Below are 5,103 nucleotides of genomic sequence, written 5' to 3'. Positions count from 1 at the left end.
CTGTGCTGGTACTGTGAACGGCTGAAAGCAAGGGGAAACTACAGCCGTAATTTTTCCCGAGGGCATGCAGCTTTACTGTATGATTACATGATGATGGCGTCCTCTTGGGTAAAATATTCCGGAGGTAAAATAGTCCCCCATTCGGATCTCCGGGCGGGGACTACTCAAGAGGATGTCGTTATCAGGAGAAAGAAAACTGGCGTTCTATGGATCGGAGCGTGGAATGTCAGATCCCTTAATCGGGCAGGTAGGTTAGAAAATTTAAAAAGGGAAATGGAGAGGTTGAAGTTAGATATAGTGGGAATTAGTGAAGTTCGGTGGCAGGAGGAACAAGACTTCTGGTCAGGTGACTACAGGGTTATAAACACAAAATCAAATAGGGGTAATGCAGGAGTAGGTTTAATAATGAATAGGAAAATAGGAATGCGGGTAAGCTACTACAAACAGCATAGTGAACGCATTATTGTGGCCAAGATAGATACGAAGCCCACACCTACTACAGTAGTACAAGTTTATATGCCAACTAGCTCTGCAGATGACGAAGAAATTGAAGAAATGTATGATGAAATAAAAGAAATTATTCAGATTGTGAAGGGAGACGAAAATTTAATAGTCATGGGTGACTGGAATTCGAGTGTAGGAAAAGGGAGAGAAGGAAACATAGTAGGTGAATATGGATTGGGGGACAGAAATGAAAGAGGAAGCCGCCTGGTAGAATTTTGCACAGAGCACAACATAATCATAACTAACACTTGGTTTAAGAATCATAAAAGAAGGTTGTATACATGGAAGAACCCTGGAGATACTAAAAGGTATCAGATAGATTATATAATGGTAATACAGAGATTTAGGAACCAGGTTTTAAATTGTAAGACATTTCCAGGGGCAGATGTGGACTCTGACCACAATCTATTGGTTATGACCTGTAGATTAAAACTGAAGAAACTGCAAAAAGCTGGGAATTTAAGGAGATGGGACCTGGATAAACTAAAAGAACCAGAGGTTGTACAGAGATTCAGGGAGAGCATAAGGGAGCAATTGACAGGAATGGGGGAAATAAATACAGTAGAAGAAGAATGGGTAGCTTTGAGGGATGAAGTAGTGAAGGCAGCAGAGGATCAAGTAGGTAAAAAGACGAAGGCTAGTAGAAATCCTTGGGTAACAGAAGAAATATTAAATTTAATTGATGAAAGGAGAAAATATAAAAATGCAGTAAGTGAAACAGGCAAAAAGGAATACAAACATATCAAAAATGAGATCGACAGGAAGTGCAAAATGGCTAAGCAGGGATGGCTAGAGGACAAATGTAAGGATGTAGAGGCCTATCTCACTAGGGGTAAGATAGATACCGCCTACAGGAAAATTAAAGAGACCTTTGGAGATAAGAGAACGACTTGTATGAATATTAAGAGCTCAGATGGAAACCCAGTTCTAAGCAAAGAAGGGAAAGCAGAAAGGTGGAAGGAGTATATAGAGGGTCTATACAAGGGCGATGTACTTGAGGACAATATTATGGAAACGGAAGAGGATGTAGATGAAGATGAAATGGGAGATACGATACTGCGTGAAGAGTTTGACAGAGCACTGAAAGACCTGAGTCGAAACAAGGCCCCGGGAGTAGACAATATTCCATTGGAACTACTGACGGCCGTGGGAGAGCCAGTCCTGACAAAACTCTACCATCTGGTGAGCAAGATGTATGAAACAGGCGAAATACCCTCAGACTTCAAGAAGAATATAATAATTCCAATCCCAAAGAAAGCAGGTGTTGACAGATGTGAAAATTACCGAACTATCAGCTTAATAAGTCACAGCTGCAAAATACTAACACGAATTCTTTACAGACGAATGGAAAAACTAGTAGAAGCCAACCTCGGGGAAGATCAGTTTGGATTCCGTAGAAACACTGGAACACGTGAGGCAATACTGACCCCACGACTTATCTTAGAAGAGAGATTAAGGAAAGGCAAACCTACATTTCTAGCATTTGTAGACTTAGAGAAAGCTTTTGACAATGTTGACTGGAATACTCTCTTTCAAATTCTGAAGGTGGCAGGGGTAAAATACAGGGAGCGAAAGGCTATTTACAATTTGTACAGAAACCAGATGGCAGTTATAAGAGTCGAGGGACATGAAAGGGAAGCAGTGGTTGGGAAGGGAGTAAGACAGGGTTGTAGCCTCTCCCCGATGTTGTTCAATCTGTATATTGAGCAAGCAGTAAAGGAAACAAAAGAAAAATTCGGGGTAGGTATTAAAATTCATGGAGAAGAAATAAAAACTTTGAGGTTTGCCGATGACATTGTAATTCTGTCAGAGACAGGAAAGGACTTGGAAGAGCAGTTGAATGGAATGGACAGTGTCTTGAAAGGAGGATATAAGATGAACATCAACAAAAGCAAAACAAGGATAATGGAATGTAGTCTAATTAAGTTGGGTGATGCTGAGGGAATTAGATTAGGAAATGAGGCACTTAAAGTAGTAAAGGAGTTTTGCTATTTGGGGAGCAAAATAACTAATGATGGTCGAAGTAGAGAGGATATAAAATGTAGGCTGGCAATGGCAAGGAAAGCGTTTCTGAAGAAGAGAAATTTGTTAACATCCAGTATTGATTTAAGTGTCAGGAAGTCATTTCTGAAAGTATTCGTATGGAGTGTAGCCATGTATGGAAGTGAAACATGGACGATAAATAGTTTGGACAAGAAGAGAATAGAAGCTTTCGAAATGTGGTGCTACAGAAGAATGCTGAAGATTAGATGGGTAGATCACATAACTAATGAGGAAGTATTGAATAGGATTGGGGAGAAGAGAAGTTTGTGGCACAACTTGACCAGAAGAAGGGATCGGTTGGTAGGACATGTTCTGAGGCATCAAGGTATCACCAATGTAGTATTGGAGGGCAGTGTGGAGGGTAAAAATCGTAGAGGGAGACCAAGAGATGAATACACTAAGCAGATTCAGGAGGATGTAGGTTGCAGTAGGTACTGGGAGATGAAAAAGCTTGCACAGGATAGAGTGGCATGGAGAGCTGCATCAAACCAGTCTCAGGACTGAAGACCACAACAACAACAACATTACCCAGACATGCTTCTCTGAAGCTTCAGCATCCTCAGTGCACTTTTATTCTCTTTCTACCAAACAACAGGAAGATGCTCTTTACTACTTGTACACATATAAATTTGAGTTTTTAAGAAAGTGTTTACAAATTTGAAAAACATACAAAGTTTTATATATACCATATATATACCGCATAGCTTGGTTTTTCTGGTTTTTTGTTTTGCTTTGCAGTTCAACCTGTCATAAAAAGGTATATATACAAAACTTTGTCTTGTTTTTCAAATTTGTAAATAGTTTCTTGAAAACTCTAATTTATGTGTGTACAAGCAGTAAAGAGCATTTTTCCTGTTGATTAATAAAAAGAAAATAAAAGCCCACTGATGTTAAAACTTCAATGTCTGGGTAATAAAAGAAAAGAAAAATACTTTGTTTTGCTCCAGACAGACCTCTTCTAACAACAAATTTATTTGCAAGCAGACACAGACAGAAGAGCTTCAACTTCAAGATAATAAGATAAAGACACCTTAACTGTCAAAATTTTAACATTAAATTTTCAGAATATTCGTAACATAGTTCCTGAGTTTACAGCCCTCCAGGAAGGTTGTCAAACTAAAATTATGCTCAGAACCAAAAGCTGGCTGACACCCAAAGTAGAAAGCTCTGAAATATTTAGCAAGACGTGGAACATATATCAAAAAGACAGCTTAGATACCATAGGAGGATGAGTGTTTGTTGCAGCTGACAAAACATATTGTATCTGTCAAAGTCATAATTGAGTCTGGGTGTCAATTCATCTAGATGTGTGTAACACATTTAGGTGAACTCAGGTTCATTATCAAATGTTTTACTGGCCACCTGATTCTGGCATGACAGTTTTAGAATCATTCAAAGAATGTCTCTGCAGAGTAGTGCAGAAATACACAGATCTGGCAATATTAATTGACATTAACTTTAACCTACTAAGTAAGGACTGGGACAGACAGATTCATTGCAGGTGATATGGACAGGCAGTCTTGTGAAGTAATTTTGAAGATGTTATCTGAAAACTGTCTTGAGCAGCTAGTTCAACAGCTCACACACAATGGAAATATTTTAGATCTTATAATTTGGTGGTGTCAGTATGGAGATAGGGATTAGTGATCATGTAGTCATCATAGTGACAATGGCTACTACAGTCTGGACCGAGTGGGGTGGCGCAGTGGTTAGACACTGGACTTGCATTCGGGAGGACGACGGTTCAATCCCGCGTCCGGCCATCCTGATTTAGGTTTTCCGTGATTTCCCTAAATCACTCCAGGCAAATGCCAGGATGGTTCCTCTGAAAGGGCATGGCCAACTTCCTTCCCAATCCTTCCCTAATCCAATGAGACCGATGACCACGCTGTCTGGTCTCCTTCCCCAAACCAACCAACCTAGTACAGTCAATAAGTCCATCAAGAGGGCTAGGAGAATATTTTTTCTATAAAGAGCAGAAAACAGTTGTTAGCATTCCACTTAGATATGATGGAATCATAGAAGATTCATTGTTAAAGATTAAACAGATTGAAAATCACACCCTGGAGAAGTATGTGTTGAATAAGTGGATGAAGTATGTAAAAGACCCACCATGATTTAATAACAAAATTTGGAAACTGTTGCATTCTTGGTTCAAAAAAAGAATGCACAAATAATGACAGGGAAAAGTTAGTAGTAATTTGTGCATCTGTAAAAATATCAATGCATGAAGCATATGATAGCTGTCACAATTGTATCTTAGCAAAATATCTTGCTGAGAACCAAAGAAAATTGCGTTCTTATGTAAAATTGATAAGCAGGTGGGGGCTTCTATCCAGTCACTCATTGATCAGTCTGAGCTGGCAACAGAAGACCGTGAAAGGAGTTTTAAATTTCACATTTAAGAAATCATTCACATGGGAGGATCATACATACATACCACTTGTTTGACCATCATATAGACTCCTATATGGAGGACATAATTATAGGCAACTCCAGCATAGAGAAGCAACTGAAAGAGTTAAAAAAAATAAGTCACCAGGTCCAGATGGAAAT

The sequence above is a fragment of the Schistocerca piceifrons genome, chromosome X (genome assembly GCF_021461385.2).
Source record: "Schistocerca piceifrons isolate TAMUIC-IGC-003096 chromosome X, iqSchPice1.1, whole genome shotgun sequence".
NCBI lineage: Eukaryota > Metazoa > Arthropoda > Insecta > Orthoptera > Acrididae > Schistocerca > Schistocerca piceifrons.
The sequence above is the reverse complement of the archived record's forward strand: the minus strand, read 5'-3'. Positions refer to the sequence as shown.